Below are 19,683 nucleotides of genomic sequence, written 5' to 3' on the forward strand. Positions count from 1 at the left end.
AAGAGAAGGTGGCTGAGGCCCGAAGGCCCCACAAGGCCAGCTTTAGGGTCAGCCCCATCCTGCCCACAGGGGAGGACAGGAGGCCAGTAGGTGCTCATAAAAGCCTTAGGGAAGGGCCTGGAACCCACAAGGGATCACGGAGCTGGAGGCCGGTGGTCTTCACCAGGAGGACAGGAGAACACAGGGAGGGAGCCTTGTCTCTCAGCCCTGGCTGTCTGTCCACAGAGCTTGGGGGGGGGCACGGTCCCCACAGTTAATCCCCACGCTTGCTTCCCTGGGCCTTAGCACGGCCCCCAGCCCGGGAGAGGGTCTAACCGTCTCCCCCACACACCCCATCCCCTTTCTTCTGGCCTTGGCGGTACCCTTGCAGGCCAGGGACCCCAGCTCACAGACACCCTCCTGGGCAGGGCCAGGGAGAGGAAGTCACCCCAGGAACAAGGTGGGGGTCGAGGACAGGCACTTCCCAGGTGGCTTTCCCTGCTGGCACAGGGAGGCCCCATGAAGCTGCCCAGACAGTGGGACTTGGGGGTGGGGAAGGGGGGGTGGGGCACAGGTCTGCGGAGGGGCTGGGCTCCGGGGCAGCCTGGGCTGGGCAGATAGCACAGCGGCCACAATCAGGAGCTCGTTCCCACTTATCTCCCTGCTGCCAGGTGTCCGTGCATGAGAAACGCTGCGTTTGGTAATAGGATTTTGATGCTGAACAGCCGAAGTTTACTCGGAGACTGGCTTTGCGTCACAAACGTAGGGAACCGCGACCTTAATAGGATTCTAACTTTTAGGCAGCAGACAGAAATGGGGAGGGTGGGATAGAGACTCCAGGATGCCCTCCCCAAGAACGCGGGGCCTGGGGGACCACGGGGCTGGTGTTGGGGGAGCTTGTCGGCCCGGGTCCTGACAGCCAGGGGGCCTGGTGGAGACTCATTCCTGGGCTCCGCACTGCAGGAACAGGCCGCTTTCAGACCCGACGTCTCAGAACTGGCCCTCAGACCCCCATCTAGCTGCATGCTCAGGCCTAGGGGGTTGCCCACAGCCCGACTGTGCCGTTGGGCAGGTATTTAAAGAGAGCGCCTGCAGGGAGGAGCGGCAGGGGCGGAGGGGGAGAGTGCTGAGCAGACTCCATGGCCAGCGGGGAGCCCGACATGGGGCTGGATCCCACAACCCTGAGATCACCACCTGAGTTAAAACCAAAGTCAGATGCTTAACTGACTGAGCCCCCCAGGGCACACCCACCCCCGGGCAGGTTTTATACATGTTCCCTTCCATGGGCCGCCCCATCCTCCCCGGGCGCGGCACACACGGCTCCAGCCCGAGCACAGGAGAATAACTTGCATCAGTAACATGTTTAAAAATACATTCTGCCGGCTGCTGTAACAGCATTTGCACTGCGCAGTCATCTGAGAGAATTCCCCGGAGGGCCCGGCTCTGGGAGAATTCTAGCCAGCAGAAGTCCATCCTGGAGCTGGTGTGGGCACCGATCCTCGGCTGTCCCCACCTGCCCTGAGCACAGGAGTCAAACAAGAAGACAGTGCGACAGAAACAGTGCCCAGAAGGACTTTCTGGGCAGGACGTGGCCTTGAACCCCTGCCCAGGGCAAGGTGTCACATGTCCCTTTTCTTGGCAATCTGGAGCCCAGGGATGCCCACCTCTGAGCTTCCCACACGTGGTCTCGGAGGTTGGACAGGACTGTCCCGGGAACACTTGAGGCCAGTCTGCCCTACACGGGCCTGGGCACTCTTGAGGACGATGCCTACCACCTAGGGCAGGACATCTTTCTGGGTGACCTGAGTGTCCCGTGTGGAGGCAGGGGAGTGAGCTGATGATGCTGCCAGCCCTTTCTCTGCCTTGGATCCCCACTCCTGGCTGTTAGCTCAACAGAGCTGGGTTCCCATGGGCCTGCACTGGTCCAGGCCACCACCACAGTCCCAGTAAGGCTGGAGCTTCAGCCTCTGTCCAGCTGCCTGCACCCCATCATCTGGCTCGGGGACTTCAGCACCCCTGCCACATCAAGGAACCTTCTGGAGATGCGGGAATATTCCCTATCTCAATGTAGGTGATGGTCAGTCAGGTGTACACAGTTGTCAAAAACTCCTTCTACTGTACTAAGACCCATACATTTCACAATCTGTAACTGACTCCCCATTTTTCAACTGAAAAAAGAAATAACGTTTTGGACTGACAATATACCTTGAGTCAAAGCCACTCTCAGTCCCTAAGGCTCTGACAGGCTACAGAGCCTTTCAGTTGGCCAGAGTCAGCGGCAGAAGCCCGATCAATACGTCTGGGAAGAAGCAATAATCGGGGCAGTGGTAGTGCATGTGTCCAACGCGCAGACTGAGACACCTGCCCCAGGGGCTGCCACCAGCAGTGGCAGGAAGGCAAGAGCCATCGGCGTGCCACCCAAAGCCTCAGTCCCAACCTTCGCTTGTCAACTCTCTTGCAATAAAAAGAGAAAGAGAGGAAACGTGATGATACAGGAACCTGTCCTCATCCAGGACCCTGTGCTGGCCACCCTGCATCCTGGAGCAGGGACTAGAATCTACTTCTGGCCTCTTCCAGTTAGGATCAGGTCGGAAGGAACATGCGCCCACGGAGTCGGTGGTCTTGAACAGGACAGGTGGGGCACGCCCAGAGCTCTTCCCCATCCCCTCTGGGGCACCACGGCTACCACATCAGTCACCAAGCAAACACCCAGAGTCTGCCCTAAACTGTCCCAGATCCAAGGAGGCTGCTTCAGAACTGTCCTCCCGCTCCAGCAGTGTCCAGGTCCTGGTCTCAGACGGGCCCCCCCGGGAGGAGCAGAGGGTGAAGACCGTGTGCAGGAGGGCTCAGGAGACCCGCAGAGGGGACAGCTGTTGATGCTGAGGAAGAGATGGGCGCAGAGGGAGAGAAGAGGATGGGGAAGCAAGGGCCATCACCACCAGCTTGCTCGCTCCTAATTCGCTTCCTCGGTAAGAGGCTCTTCTGCCCACCTCCTGCCTCGTGTTCTGAGAGTGAAGCACAGACCAAGGGCCGGCAGAGAGGAGGCCTTTCCACGCAAGCCGAGGCCGACTCGTACCGTGCTGTGGCCTCCAGTCTATCCTCTGAGTGACCCTGGCCATGAAATCTGCCTTCCCGGGACCTGATTTTCCTTCTGAGGTCCTCTGGCACCCTTACTACCCAGCAGATGAGTTGTGGCTCATGTAGAGCCCCATGACGAAGGAAGACCTCCCCAGGAGCAGCATGGTGTGGAGAAACTAGGAGTACACGTCAGCAATGGTCACTGGAGACAGACTTTATTCATCTACCCATCCACTTGTCCATCTGCCATCTCTCCATCTGTCTGTTCCTCCACTGTCCACTGATACATCCGTCCGTCCATCCATCCATCCACCGATCCACCTACCCATACCCCATTCAACCATTCAGCCATCTACCCGGTCACTCATCCACCCACCATAACTCAACCATTCAGCCATCCAGCCATCCACCCACCCACCCACCCATCCATCCATCCATCCATCATCCACAAAGTAAACTCAGTGAGGGCAAAAGAAGGCCCAGTACAGGAGCAGGGACTGAAGGACAGCATTACAAAGACTGAAAGATCTTCGAGTCCGGGCTTAGAGGTCAGATAAACCTGGAGGGAAACCCTGGCTGCTCTGTCACTATACCTGAGCAAGTTACTTAAGCTTTCCCAACCTCAGTTTGCCCACCTATGAAGTGGGTAACAACTTTCTTGTGGGGTTACGATAAAAAGCAACTCATAAGATCACATACACAGGACGCTTAGCTGTGTGACTGCTCTACGGTTAGCGCTAAGTAGATGAAGGCTGCTATCATCTCCATCGTCGTCGTCAGATTCACAGCCCTCCCCACCGACCGTGGTGGCACACGGTAATGAGACGCGAGTCCCTGTGCCACGTGTATGACTGCAGGTTTCCTATCAAAGAGCCGAAGTCTCTTTTCCACCCCATATCAATGTGGGTTCAGTCATGTGACTTATTTGGTCAAAGAATGAGGCTCAAGAAACAGCCATTACACACTTGGGCCAGAAGAAGGCTTCCATGTTCCCACTCATTCTCTTAGGCCTCTGCCATCACCTCAGTTGGGCTCCTGGTCCCAGGATGGGGTGAAAGGCACATGAAGCAGCGCTGCCCGTTCCACCCGGCCGCGAGCACAGCCACTGAGTCCATCGGGTGGCCCCCAACGGACCCATGGGCTTGGGAAAAATAAGAAGAAGTGACTGGTGTCGTTTAAGCGTCTGATTCTGGAGCGTTTGCCATGCCACAGCCGTGCCACGCCACCGCGGCTGCCTGACGCGCCTCTTCCCCCTCAGTTTCCCCACCCCCTTCTCCGGCCTCTGTACCAAGACGCATCACATGACCTCTAGCCATGTTTCCCCTACAAGTCAGGAAAGGGGAGGCTTCGGCAGGCGGACCCCGGGGAAGCCTCAATTCCCCGCCCACAGCCCCTGCTTCCTCCCTGGGAACAGGAAGTGACATCACAGCTTGCGGTGCGGGAGGAGATGTCCGTCATCCCACGGAGGGAAGTGCAGCAAGGCTGTGCGGGGCCGCCGTGCGGGCCGCCTGTCTGTCCGTCCCTGTCTGTCCATCCACTTCTGAAATCAAGGTCATGCGGTTCTCAGGGCTCCAGGGCACCGGCTCTCACATGGTGGGAAGGATGAGGGTTTGTCGTGGAAACTGTCGCTGAGTGGAGATCAGCACTGGCAGAGGGTGGCCCGGTTCTCCGCTGCCCGCGGATCAGGAGCTCCACGCACGCGCCCGCCATAAACCGCTCCCCCTGCGGGCTGAGCGGGCTGCCAGGGGCTCAAAGGTGGATCTGCCACGGTTACGACAACAAAAACTAAAACTGGGTCAAACCGGAAAGGTATGATCTTCCTCCGAGCTACTAAACGCACCAGAGTAAAGAGGTTGGTGAAGCAGTACCCACTGGCCCACAGACAGATTTACCAGTTCTGCGGCGGGCTCGGCCGCTGCCACGCCTCCCCCGTGCGGGGGAAGGTGCCGGCCTTCTCGGCGTGCTAACTCTAGAAGCCTCCGGCCACAGAGACCAGTATCTGAAGGCTCGGGGCGGTTCTTCCTGCCTGCGGAACCCTCACAGCTGCCAAAGAAGAGAGATGCCCGTCAGCGCCCGCAGACCAGAGCCCCCCGGGAAAGGCTACTCTTGTTCCTGTCCCCTGCCATGCCGCGGGCTTCTGGTGATCAAGGACAGGCAGGAGTCCGGACCAGTGGGAGCTGAGGGGTTGCAGATCACCCCCAGCGCAGCCCCTCCCTCAGTGGCTTCCCGGCATTTAACTGTGGCAGACACAATACCTATACCTTGAATTTGCATAACATGCCCTTCTCCTTATACATTATTGATTAGCATTCTGTGGGCACGCACACACCCCGCCTGGAACCCATCCTTCAAAGCCTCTCTGTCAACAGGCCTCAGACCGGCCCCATCGTCTAGGTCATCCAGTATTTATAAACTGACCTGTCCCTCCATCGCAGGTGTGCTTACAAACCCCTCTGCCTCGTCTCAAGGGAGGGGTGAGGGAGACGGGGTGAGGGAAAGATACTTAAAACAAGAATGTCTTCTCCTACAACCGATTTTACTTTCTACTGCCTGGCATGATTACAACAGTGGGTGCGTCGTTTTGGCAAAGCGGTGGATGGTGCCAGCGTCACCCAGCCAGGGTGAAGTGGGCAGAGCCCGGGGAAGGTCAGAGAACCCGAATCTGGCCACATGTGCAGGACACGGGACCTCTAGCGATGTCCCAGGGAGCCCGGATGATGAGCCTCCAGTGTCCTCCATCAGCAAAACGGGGCCAATAAGCCTGTCCACGGGACGTGGAAGAAGAGCGCGAGATCAGCCACACGAAGGGGCTCTGCAAACGTCACACTGTGCAGTGACACCTGCTGGCAACACCAGCTAGATCTGGAGGACGAGACACGCAGTGAGGTCAGCAGACTCGAAGGACAGACACTGTGCGATTCCTCTCACGCGAGGCACCCAGAGGACTCAAACACTCACAGACAGAAAGGAGGACCGTGGACGCCTTGGCGGGGGGTGGGGCAGACAGGTGGTGTTTCTGGGTGACAGAGCTTGGCTCGGGGAAGACGATGTTCCGGAGGTAGAGGGCGACGGCTGCACAACCATGTCAAACACTGGGCGCCACTGAACGGCGCACCGAAACACAGTTAAGGGAGTAAATGTTCGGTTGTGTGGATCTTACCCCGATCATGTCTGACCGCACAGAAGTGCAAGGTGCTGTTATAATGATTCACCTGTGACCCCAATAAGAAAGTCCTCTCTTATGCCCACTTTATCTCTTGCTTCCCCCCGCCCGAAGTCATCACCTCTTTGGGCACTGACGGTGGGGGGAGGGGGTCTTCTGCTACCCAAGGAGCTCAAATCTTGCCCCTGAACTGGGAAAAAATAGGATTCTGTTCCTGCTCCCAAGACGGGCTCATGCCTGAAAAGCATGGATTTCTGCTCCAACGCACAGAACGCAGGCCGAGAGAGGAGGTCAGTCTCCCCGACTCCCCGTCCACTTGGGTCCAGGCAGGCCTTCGAGAGAGGAGACCTGCCGCCGTCGCCCTGGCCCACCTCGCCCGGCATTGCGGAGAGACTCCTTTGAAAGTCCCTCCCAAGAAAGAGCAAACAGACCGGTTCCCCTTTGCCTGCGATCTGGCCCCGGCCCGTGGGAGCGTCTGCCAAACCCGGAGCTGTGTGGCCCAGTGGAAACAGCGTGTGAGCCTCACATGAAATTTTACATTTCCTTATCGCCGTATTTTTTTTTAAAAATGTAAAATGAGCAAGCGGGAGTGATTTTTACAATCCCTAAATTTGACACAATATATTCAAATATGATCACTTCAATACATAACCCATACAAATGTGATCGACGAGAGAGTCCACATTCTTTGTCATGCACACTCCGTCTTCGGGATCCCATGTGCACACAGCGCCTCTCAGCGCAAACCCTCCACGTGTCCAGCCCCAGCAGCCTGGTGTGGCTGTGGCAGCCACTTCAGAAGGTGCCACTCCGAGTTTCCTCCTCGTCCTGCAGCCCCCTGACCAAGGAGATGTGGCACCCACTGTGTCTGCGGGGATCCACCAGGAAAACCAGGGGAAAGGGAGCAGGGACGCCTGGCCCTGGGAGCCGACCAGCAGGAAGGATGTCCTCTGCCTGCTCCCACAAACTCCTTCACAGCCGGCCACCAGAATGGGGGACCTTGGAAGGAAGGTGCTCACCTCGTGGGATGCAGCAGGGGTACAGGGCTCAGTGGGAGGCTCCTAGAGCAGGACAGGGACACAAAAGCCTTCATCCAGAGGTGGGATCCAGCAGGCCCCTTTGCTCTCCTGACCCATCACAGCCTCCCCCACCTTCCTGGCTTCTGTGGAGGAAGGAGGAGAGGTGTGTGGTTGGCCGGGCCCCTCACCCAGAGCTCCCAAGTACCTTCCCCTGACAGAGCTCCTAGGACTGGGGCCTGCGAGAGGCAACCCCAGCCCTGGACCACACCTGCAGCCACCCCACCAGGAGCTACCTGCACGTGTGACTGCCCGGTCACTTAAGCTTTTACAGTATGACAGGGCCACATTCCCAACACGCAGAGAGGGAAACCAGAGAAAGCCATCCATAATGGACTCACTTATAGTTGGGGAGGATTCCCGCACGTGCGAGGCGCGCTGTGCTAGGACACGGCATGAGCGGCCACCACACATGAACACAGACCGAGTGGCTCAGCACGAGGGAGGCCAGGAGCCTGAGGACAGCTTCATGGGGCCGCACTCGTGCCCACCAGAGGGTCCCGGGAGGGTCCACCGCCTGCCTCCTCCAGTGCTCCGGGGCTCATGGCCACCATTCTCCCAGCCCTGCCCCTGCCATCACCTGGCCTCCTGGTCTGTCTGCATCTCGTCTTCCACTGCCCCTCTCGGAAGGACACTCGTGACTGCATCTCAGCCCCGCTGAATAGCGAGGGTGCTCTCCCCACCTCCGGATCCTCCCCTTAGCCACATGGGCACCATGTGTTCCTGCCACAGCAGTCACGCTCTCAGGCTCTAGGGATTAGGGCCTGGCCATCTCTGGGGGCCCTGCCACTCAACCAGCCACAGATGGACTCCCGCAATATACGTCGGCATGCATACACGGGTGAGGACCGGTGAGATCTGATTCCGTGTGCTGGATGAGAAACATTCGTTCCCTGGTGACAAAGCTGGCCATGTGCCCCCAGAGAGAGTTTTTGGGGAGATGCCAACAGAACGGGCCAAGTCCCAGCAAGGTGAAGCCACTGCAACCCAGGCTTCGAAGACCAGACAGAGAGGTTCCTTTCTACATGGCAAGAGCCATCCCAAAGGTGTCCTGGAGGGGCAGTCGGGGGGCGGGGGCCGGGGGGGCACCTGGGCACGGTCATCATCACTGCAGCTGCGGGCACGCAGAAGGCACTGTCCACGCCCCACATGTCCCCCTGCCCTGTCTCTGTGCACACTGGCCTGACCCTGGCTGCCGTGTCTCAGGCCTCCTGAGAGGCGGAGCTCCCCGCCCCCACTCTCATCCCCACCGCGCTCATAAACACACGCGGAGACGTTCTAACGCTCCCAGACTATGCGTGACGGTCACCGGGAGAAAGCATGTGTTTGAGGAAGAAAGAAACGGAGGCAAGGATCGAGGGAGCAGACACTAAGTCCCTGCAGACCCTCCGTGGCCAAAGGTGCGACCCCAAGCGTCCGAGTGGGAACTGGAGGGAGCGGAGGGAGGAGTGGCACGAGCAGTGGGAGGACCCAAGGCGCCAGCGGCCTGCCCGGCTGGACTGCAGGATGCGTCTGAAGAGGTGGGGAAGGCGCAGGACTCTCCGTGGCCACTTGGCACCCCGTGGCGACTCGATCATGAATCACGGCAACGTGCTAGGAGCCGCTGCGTGGCCATCTGTCATGGAGAGCTGGGAAGCAGGTGCCCACTGAGCAGGAAGCTGGCTTGGGTGACCTCCACATCCTGACCCATCCTTGGGTTCCAAGTGTTGCTAAACTTCCCGAACTGCGGGCCAGTCAGCCTCATGTTCCAACAGCGTCCACAGAACGTCACAGCCAGCGACCAAAGATCTGAGCCCCAGATGGTAAGAAAAGGGCCATGTTGGGGACGGAGGCATTGAGCTGGACCCTGGCCCTCACCCCGTCCTATCTGTCACAGGTCAGGCAGCTGGGGGCAGGGACGGGGGTCCCATTTGCCAGCTTGGTGAATCTTGGCAGAATGAGAGCATGGGGTCAGGGAGGAGAAACGGACCAGGAGGGGAGGGTAGAGAAGCACGATGACCATTCCCCAAGACGACCATTCCTGACGCTGCTCAGCTAGGGGGCTGACCCCTTCCCGAGGGCCTGGGAGGTAGAGGGTGTGAAGTCTCCAGATTTTCCACCAGCCACATCCTCACAGGAGGCCTGCAGTGAAGGTTGAGCCCAACTGGCATTCTGGGCTATCCCACTGGCTGGCAAGCAGCTGCCTAAGAAATTAGGGAAGTCACCTCACCCTCCCTGGGTAACTGGTGTCTGCTGGGTACTGGCGTGGTGGGGACCAGACCCTGAGCTCCTAGCTGGCAAGGGTAGGGGGCCACAGTAGAGCCCAGGCTCCAATATCCAAGCCCGCAGAGCCAGGGGGAGGTGAGTGACCAGGGAGCAGCCCGTGGCCTCTGGAGGTGACCTCTCTGACCTGCCTGTTTCTTGTCCCTTCTTGTTTAGAGCCAGACGTTATAGCTTCCACGACCTCATTATTTCAGACCAGCTAGCCCCACCAGATCCACCCACTACTCTCTACCCCTCACAGATCCCCTTTCTCAAGGTGCTGCCCCAAAGAATACAAGCAGGGAGGGGGACCGGCCCCGGACCTTCCCAGCTGCCCCCCACCCCCTGTCAGAGCCCGACACACGCCCACACTGCCTGCCATGCCCTGGAGGTTCAGGTAGGAAGTGGCAGCTGCCCCAGGCTCACCTTGGGGTCCCCTCCCCACAACACAGACCTGAGTGGCCTGGGTTAAATACTCCTGATACTGGTGGACCTTGACTTTTGGCCATTCCTTGGGGCCCCCACGATGGGGCTCTGGCGGACCTGGTGCATCAGGCCCCACAAGATGGTGGGAGAGTTGCCATTAGCCTGTCCTCAGCCTGCAGGAGGGGTGGGAGGGGGAGAGGCCTGCTAGTCAGCCCTAAGTTGTACAGTCTACCACCCCCTACCCCATCAAGATGGATTCAGGGTGAAAAGGGGCCCTGGGTGGGCTGATCAACAGGATGGGACAGATGGGGACACCCCCACTGTATCAGTGACACTGGCCTGTCACATCTGTCCATGAAGTTCCCACCTTGGGGCTAAAGCTGGGGGCCCAGGGGTGTCCTGAGCTGCCCAGCATTGCCCCAAACCCACTCTGCCTTCCCTTTGGTCCTTTGGGATGGGAGTGGTTGACATTGCCATTGGTTGGCAGTGGGGGGGCTCTACCTCTGGTTGGCAGGGGTCTGGGTCTGTGTCCGGTTGCGGGGGGCTCTGTGTCTGGTTGGGAGGGGGGGTCTGTCTCTGGTTGGGGGGGGGCTGGCTCCGTGTCTGCTTGGGGGGGGGCTGGTTCTGTCTCTGCTTGGGAGGGGTGGTGGCTCTGGCCCTCTGGCCGTCCAGCCCTCCAGCGGCTCCCTTTTTGTTATTCTTCTCAGCTCCCTCCTTCCCTCTGTTCCCCGCTCCTCTCTGCAGTAACTCTGCAGCAGTGCTCCGCAGGCCTCCCGGCACCACTCTGGCTCTGCCGAAGCTGACCAGGGTTTTAATGACGGTGCTGGGGTGGAGGCGGGCACCCCTGCCCTGGCCTGGCCAGGCCCCCAGAAGGCCTACCGCAGCAGGGCCACCGCAGTGGGTGGGGTCGCAGTGAGAGTGGTAGTGGCTTTAGCAATTCCCTCCCTGACAGTGGCGCGCTGGAGTCCTTAACTTCCCCTGAGCACCCCAGATTTCAACCTTCAGCAGCAGCCTCTAGGCACCTTCTCAGCCCCAGGGTCCCTGAGACACCGGGGTGCTCCGAAATCCAACTTTGCCTGGGCTTTCCCAGGCCAACCTACCCAGAACCCCAGGAAGCAGGCAGTGACTTTAAGAGCACCTGGCTGGGTCTCCAGTGACACCCGACCTGCGCGCCACAGGTCTCAGAGGTCACCTCTGGGGAGAGGGGCAAAGGGTAAGCCGGACACAGAACAAGCATGGAGGACGTCAACACGGTGGTGTGGGGAGGATGGGCAGCCCACACAGGACACAGCACCTGCAGAGGTCAGCTGGGGACAGGGACGAGGCAGGCCTTTCTAGCCCCTCCTGCCACTCCCCTGCCTGTCCACAGGCCCCTGTGACCCTGAAGGGCCACAAACAGATTATGAGGATGTTTCCGTCACTGCAACCCGGCTCCCTGCCCCAACAAGCTTCTAGCTTCCCTTACAGTAAGGGGTGCCCTGGGCAGGGTGGCATCTCACCAACAGGCCTGGTGGGGCTCATCCACACCACGGCGTTGGCAGGAGCCCGGGGGCCGGCCCTGTCACCCGGCTCATCCCTCTAGGCCCTGCACGACCACTCAAGGGGGTGGGCGGCTCCAGGCAGTGTGGAGAGGGTCCCAGGCAGAAGCAGGCGCCTGGTCCCAGAAGGACTTCCACCAGCCCAGGGACCCCCAGCTAGCCTCTCCGTCCCTCTCTGAGCCTGTTGTTCCCACTGTCGAGATGAGCACTGCACTACGGAATCAGCAAAATCCTTCCCATCCTACCACGGGGCATGAAGGCCTGAGCAGAGGAGGCATGGCCAGATGTCCACCAGGCATATACTCCTTTCATAGTGGGAGAAAAACAAAGCTGATGGCAGACGTCCACGGGAGGAGCAGCCATAAAATTACCTGCGGTCCCCAAGTGGTGGCCGCGGTGGCCTTGCACAGCTCGGGACAGCCAGAAGTCGGCCCTGCCGCCAGCCGGCCCAGTCTCCAGCGGTACACAGAACAGAACTGTCTGGTGTGGACAGAGGTACACAGGAAAGCCACCAAGCCTGTCCCATGGGCAGAAGGACCACGGCTGTCCCATAGGCAGCCAGGAGGTCCTCCCCACCGGCTCCTGGAGGGCTCAGCTCCGAACCCGGGAGCCCCAGCCTGCCGAGCCCTGGCCCTCACTCCAGACTGTGGCCCACCCTGGTCTGGCGTGCATGCAGCACACGTGGCAGGGGTAAGGCACGTGGCCGCGGCTGGTAGCCCGCCACCCCGCCCTCCGTGCTCATTTCTATGCGCCATCAGCCCCGCCAAATCCCACGACCTTGGCATTTGGGGGCCACAGGAGAAGGACACCGTGTGCGCACAGCCCCTCCATCAAAGCATCAATTAGCATTCCCCGTGCGAAGTTGGGCTGTAATTACAGCAAGTGATTAGCAGGCCGGTAGCCTGTCTCTGAGGAGCAGATTAACAGGGAGGCTGGGTGTGCCGGCGCTCACCTCGAACCACCGGTGTGTCTTAAACAGGGCCCGGTGCCCCGATAGCCAGTGATTAATGGAAGGGACCACAGTGGGTACGTTTCCCTGGCATCTGTCACGGAGCTTCTTCCTCTTGGCAGTTACCGGGCTGGCCAGGCGCAGGGGAGGGGAGGGGGGCCAGGACCTCAGGCAGAGCACCCGTGAGCCCCAGGGGAGGGCAGGCTTCCCTCTACCTCCCCCATGCCGGAGCGGGCCCCTGGGCAACGGCTCCTTGAGGACAGGGAGAAGCAGAGGCCAGCAAGTCTAGATGGGGCGCGTGTGTGAGGAGCCACAGCTCAGCCCCTTCGCCAAAGCACGTGGAATCGGTGGCGGCCTCTCACCTCCCCCACCCCAGGAAACACTTGCACCCCTGCTAATTGGCAAAGGCTCCCACCAGGACTGTCACCATCCACACAAGGGTGCGAGGTCCAACAGAGACCTTGCTCAGGCAGCAGAGGGAGCGGAGGAGCTTGGAGCTGGGGTGCGTCCTTCCCTGAGCACGCACAGGGAGGGGGAGCGCGAGAGTCTGCAGGCACACAGGTGCTCCCCCGCCCACCGACAGGATGGCAAGTGCACGCGTCTAGGGCTGACACACAGTGTGACGTGTGCTACCATTCAGGTATCAACCCACCCTGTGTTGGGAGCTGGGACTCAAGGACAATTTGGGGGTGACATCTTGCTGGAGAGGCTCCTGGCCCTGCAGAGGAAGACAGACATGGAATGGGAACAGCGCCAGGGCTCTGGGGGTGAGGCCCGCCCCAGGAGGCCCCCGTGAGACCCGAGGTCTGCCCACATGGGATGGGGGCTGGGGAGGGAAGACGTGACCCCAGCTGGGGAGCATGTGCCATGGCTGCGGGCATCACGGACACGTCCAGGGAGCGGCACCTGGACACACGCGACCACTGGACACGGCTGCCACGGCCATGCCCTTGCCATCACAGTGAGACTCCACCAGCAGGGGAGTCCCCGGACTGGGGCCTCTGGTTCACAGCCCACCAGCCCACCAGCCCACCAGCCATGTGACTGTAGGCAGGCCAAATGAGCCACACAGTGTTCCTCCGCTTCAGTGTCCTCTGCTGTCCACAGGAAGGAGAGGCTCTCCCACCTCACAGAAGGCACGCGACGCACGAGCCCACCACCTGGCAGACCTTCACGGGGCCAGCGTCCACTGCCCTTCCTGCAGGGGGGCTTTCTGCTGTCTTTCAGGGTGCCTGCTCCCATGGTCCCCTGGGGCTGGTCTATCATGCCTGCCCATCTTCCTCTGGTACCAACGCCCCCCTGCTTCTTCCTTCCTACCCAAACGGCCCTCCAATCCTTACGGTGCTGTGACTGGTCTACAGGTGGGCCTGGGACCTCAGCCGGACCAATCGGGGTCCTCCCTGAGAGTGGTGGGGAGGGGCCTCCACTCCCTGCACATGCTTCCTCCACCTCCAACTTGAACCAGGCCGAGGAGGCCCTCAGAGGCTGTCGGGATCTGCTCACCACCCTGAGGCCCCACATCCAGGAGCCTAGAGGCCAGCTCAGGCCAGCCTTCCCAAGGGCACAAGCCACCAAGGCGGGGACATCCAGACTTGCACCCAGGAGACCCCAGACCAGCCCGCACACAGCACACTCAGAGACCACTCGCCCTCCCGCCTCACACTGGCCCCCCAGGTAGGTTCTAGAACTGCCCTGCTTCAGAGACCGGGAAGCCGTCACCCAGCTACACACACACTGCAGGGGCTCCTTCCAGAAACCCAGGTTTCACAGAGGCACCCATTCCGGGACCAAAGCCGAGGTCTCCTGCCCTGGACCAGCCATGAGCCCAGAGTCCCGTGTGCCCACAGCCAAGAACATTTCCTGGGACAACAGAGTGAGCGAACTCTGGCCAGCCAGCGTTCCCTGGACACGGCCAACACTCAACACAACAAATGAAGAAAAATGAACTATTTCCATTGCCAGGAATACTGCCATCCCCACAGGGTTTAAGAGACAAAGCGAGGAGGGAGAGGCACTGGATTGAGGAAAAGCAGGCCTGCTAGCCACACTACCCCTTCCCCAGCCCCCGCCTTCCCTTGTACGCCCGAAGCCCCCCTCCTGGGCACAGAGGCACACAGCTCTCCCTCTCCCTGTGTATCTCTGTCCTGCCTCCCCACGTGCAGCCCGTGAGATCTCTCCTTGAGCCGTCTCCCTGGGCACACACAGTGGGGACGACAGGGAAGAGAGAAATGGCCATGCCCAGAGGACAGTCCGCCTGCGGCGGGCCTTTGAGAGGAATTGTTCATGAGGGAGGGGATGTGATCATCCTCGTTAGGAACTGAGGGAAGGCCTCTCAGTGTACCTAAGCCTGCCTCCCACCCATGGCCTCCCCTCTCCGCCCCCCTTTGCCTAACGCCCCTGTAAGTAGGGCCTGCGGACCCAGACCTAACACCAAAGCCTGCCCGGCTTCCTCCATATTCCGTGGTAATGCCACCGAGTCACAGGCAGCACGACCCATGCCCTCCCCTCGCCTCTGGTCCATAGCACTTCTGAAGCTTCTCCTCTGGGTCCATCCCTGGGGGCACGAATGAGATACGTTTCTGTTCCTCATAAGCCTGTACCTTGGTCTAGGACGATAGACACTGAAATACAGAGGCAGTGACCTATTACCAGAGTGACCAGTCCCTTTCCAGGCCCTGCTATTGCCGCCAGACCCCATGGAGAGCCCCGGAGCAGGGACGGACACCCACCATGCCTCCAACGGCACCACAGCTCCAGCCGGATGCCCCGGGATCTGGGTGAGTGGAGTGTCGCAGAACAGCATCCGGGGCTACACAGAGGTTTCCGGGAACGGCGGGTTTCCTAATTCTACCCAGGCGGTGCTGGATGAGAGAAACACAACAGGCTCTTGGATCCAGAAGACGTGGGCTCAGGGCACTGACCCTTCCAGAGGGACGCTGACCAGATCCCCCATCTCCACTGACCTCAGTTTCCTGTAAACGGAGACACTATCCTGTCTCTGTGGGTCCACCGTGAGGACTAGAGAACGAAACCCGCTCCGAAGAGTGGCATCATGAGTGCTCTCACCCAGGAAGCGGGTCCGCTGGCTCAGAGCTCCGGGGGCAGCCACGGCTCTGGGCGAGCCCGGAAGTTGGAGGCCATCCACGGAGAGGCTCAGGAGACGTGGGTGGGAGGCTTAGACTCCCTACACAGGGCCACAGACCCCAGATCCCTCCAAATGCATTCTCAGGAAACACCCTGGAACAACCAGCATCCACCAGGGTCCACCTGCGTCCACGGCAGGACAAACCAAACGTGGGCACCCGCACTGCCAGCGGAGTACCAGTCCGCCCTCAACGGGAGCAGAGTGCCAGCTCCTGCGACGGTGTGGGTGCACGTGGAGGCCGGGACGCCTGGCGGGATGAGCCAGCCACGCAAGGACAAACACGGCCCACCACGTGTACGACGTTCCCCAGAGTCGTCGACGTCACGGACAGGAAGTAGAGTGGGGGCGCCAGGCACCGGGGGAGGGCCAGTGGGGGCCTGGTTAACGGGGACAGAGTCTCCGTCTGGGAAGACGAAGGAGTTCTGGAAACAGACGGTGGCGGCGGCCGCACAACAGTGCGAATGTGCGTCGTGCCCTGACGCAGACCGCTGGAACCGCCTAAAGCCGTCGATTTCAGGTCCCGCGCATTTGCCACCATAATGGCATTAGAGACAGGAACGGTGGGTGCAGGACGCCCTGCCGGGCTGTGGCAGCCACTCCCAGCGAGGCTACACGAGCCTCAGAACCACCTTCCAGAGAGGGTAGGCCGCCCCACTGCCGGCTACACCCCCGCGGCTCCGAGGAGGGAGCGCGGGCAAGAGCGGCTGCATTAGTGCACTGGGGGACCTGGCGGGTTCCTCAGCATAACAGTGACATCGGGAAATTTCCACTTCTCACGGTACAACGGTCCAGCCTTCCTGCCCACTGGCCACTTGAGGAGCTGTTTGTGCTATTCCCGACTCGACGCCATGCTCCCTGCAGATGCCTGGCCGTCCTGGGAGCAGCTGGCCCGAGGTCTGGCCGCGAATTGATCCCTGGTGCGGACGGCAGGCCGCCGGGAAACCCAAGGAGCCTCCATAATTACAAGGAGATAAGGCTATCAGGTGTAATTAAACAGTGTCCACGGGCAGCCCACTCGGCTACGGCCTCTGTGTCCCCCTCCCGCCCGCCTCCTTTTCCCCAAGACTGCAAAATAAATTACCCTGTGAAGTCAGCAGAGGTTGAGCTATGGAAACAATTAAACAGAAATTAAATCTAATTCATTTATACTCCGAGCACAAAGTGGATCATGTAGGTTTTTTCTCTCTCTCCTCTTCTCGCCTTGGCGTTAGAGAGGACTATTATGGGAAATTAATCACAAGGCAAAGCAATGAAAGTGATCTATCACTCGTTAAAGGCACCAACGGACTATATAAAACCTCTTACAGCAGCTGGAGAATTTAGAGGTGAGGCTGTTGGTGAGACGGGGGAGGCCAGGGAAAGAGGGGGCGCCTGCCTGAAGCCCCCAGGCTGGCCGGGCCAAGGTCCCCCTTCCTGTGGACAGAGGCCTGTCCGTGCGGTTCACACCCGGGGCCGGGAAATGCAGTGGACGGGTCCCTGGAGTGCGGGAGGGCTCAGGACTGGTGGTGTGCGGGTGAGCTGGCTCAGTTTTCACCTTTTCTCCCCTGACAGTGGAAGGGCAGGGCTCAGAGGGCAAGCCCTGGAAGGATGACCTTCCCTCCCTGAATGAAGGAAGAACAAGGAAGGCCTCAGTCTCCCCACGGCAGGAGCTGCAGGCGACATGGCCTGACCCCCCCCCCCCCCCCCCACGAGCCGTGGCAAGAATCCAGTGAGGAAAGGACAGAGCAGCCACGCGGCTGGCACCAGGCCCGGTGAGTCACGCTCCTGGTTCCCTGCTTTCAAGAGAAACAATCTGGAAAATCATTTTCCCATCGTCGCAGGCTAGAGACGGCACAAATGGAATGAAGGGAGGCCCGGGGCAGCCGGGGCAAAGGACAGACACACCAGGGAGGAGGGAGCCGGCCTCGGGAGAGGCGTTTCAGGGTGCTGGGCCAGGACGAGCCAGAGAAGCCCAGTAACGGCAGGTCCCCTGAAGGCACCAGACCCCCACAACAGATTTTCCTAACCAAGCAGCTTGGAAGTCGGGGGGAAGGCTGAGCTTTGAACTCGGCATGAAACAGGAAGGAGCGAGGCCACTTCTACTCCACTCCTTTCCTGAAGGGCAGAGAGCCCTCTGGGCAGATGGGGCTGTCCCTGGGAGCCCAGGCATCCCACTGCCGCCCCAGGGCTCACTCACTGCATGGAGGCCTCCCGCCACGCTCCCATGCTCGCAGGCAGGTGCCAAGGGACAGACGGTGGAAGGGGAAAGCAAAGCAGGAGAGGCGAGCCAGGTACGGGCAAGAAAAGGCGCATCCAGCAGTCTCGGAAACTACACATTACTCCATCGTAGGCCTGACTTCACGGCCCAGCCAGCCCAGACTCAGGCCCCCGGAACACGGCCCCTCACAGAACGGAAGGGACAGAGAGGGGCCTGTGCTCTGGGGCTCAGCCCCTTCTCCTGCACCAGCTGTCATCCCTGCACACACCCTCTCCACCCTGTGCTCAGGAGAGAGGGGCGGCCGTCTCTCCCCTGGACTGGCCTCCCCTTTACCTCTCCTGTCTGCGTGGTCAGAATCACACTGGAGCGTGTGCAGGACAGCACGAACCTTGTCCGAGAAATAAAGGTCTGGTCATGGCTCCTGGGAGGTCCTGTCCGAGGGCGGGCCTGTCCACACAGAGCATCTTCACTGACCTGGGGGCCGTGGGCTGCGTGGTACCCGGTCGACTCTGGAGGGGCTGCACGCTGAGGTCAGCCACATGTGTGCTCAATGCTGCCTGAGACCCAGGAAAGACAGGCGCCAAGGCTCAGGTGCGCAGCCGCGATCAGCAACACACTGTGCACGTTTTTGCTGTCGTTCTGAACAGCTGAGCCCCGTCCATGTAGCTCCACGGGGAGAGGACTCCTGGCCCTGGTCTCTCTGGCCCTGGCCCCAGCCCCACACACCTCCTCCCTCTGCTGATTTCCACCTGCGTCCTTCCTCTGTAATGGACTGTCCTCCCGGGAGTGTAGGGCTTTGCTGAGCTCTGAGTCCTTCTAGAGAATGAGGGAGCCTGCGGGTGGTCTCCGGGGGCCCTGAATAGCAGGGGGACCCAGGGCATATTGGAAGACCCTCCCGTGGGACACCTGGGTGGCTCGGGTGGTGACGCATCTTCCTTCAGCTCAGATCATGATCCCGAGGTCCTGGGCATAAGCCCCATGTCGGGCTCCCTGCTCACTGGGGAGTCTGCTTCTCCCTCTCCCTCTGACCCCCGCTCGTGCTCTCTCTCAGGTAAATATATAAAATTATTTTTTTAAAAAGATGACGACTCCCCCACGCAATTGAGGAAAATGAGGCCAACAGTCAGGAAGCGATCCAAGAACGTGCAGGCCGTGGGACACAGGCTTGGATGGTGTCCCCAACCAGGTCAGCGCCTGCCCCTCCCCAGGCTTCATTCTCACTTCTGCCCCCAGGGGAGGGGCTCACCGGCGGTGGGTCCAAAGCAGGACAAGTAGGCTCTGCCCTGCGCAGGCCGAGTGAGCGTGGACACCGCGGCTGGTTCCTACCAGCCAGAGGCGGGGCGGGGTGGGCGGGCAGAGCAGCTACCAAGGGCTTCTGTCTCCCGGACAGCAGCAGGGCGAAAAGGAGCGCGTTGGGCTGAGATAGGGAGCAGCCTCAGGCCAGAGCAAAGAAACTACCCCCCCACCCCAAGTGCTCCTGGCAGGAACCAGGAACACAAACTCAAACCCTCTCTGCGCGGACCTCACCGCCCCAGATGCCGGCCAGCAGCCAGCCTCTTCCAGGCCGTCTGATGACGGCCAGCGCCTCCGTGCTCATGCGGGCAAGGTCTCTGGACCCACAGAGAGGGCGGCGCTCAAATCACACTCTGCTTGTCCCTTCACAGCAGGTCCAGCCAGGGGCCCACTGCTCACCCCGACTCTTCTACACCCGTTGGTGCAGGCACACACACTCACACGTGTACGCACACCAACGCCGTGTACACACACACATGCGCACACGCGTCCAGACACACGTGCAGGCATGTGTGCACAGGCGCACACACAGATACACACACATGCTCAGGGCCTTCCCGTGCCCTGTGGACAGCAGGGAGCCCGGGGCCAGGGCCGG

This window comes from Enhydra lutris, unplaced genomic scaffold, assembly GCF_002288905.1.
Source record: "Enhydra lutris kenyoni isolate GAN:26980312 unplaced genomic scaffold, ASM228890v2 scaffoldscaffold75, whole genome shotgun sequence".
Lineage (NCBI taxonomy): Eukaryota > Metazoa > Chordata > Mammalia > Carnivora > Mustelidae > Enhydra > Enhydra lutris.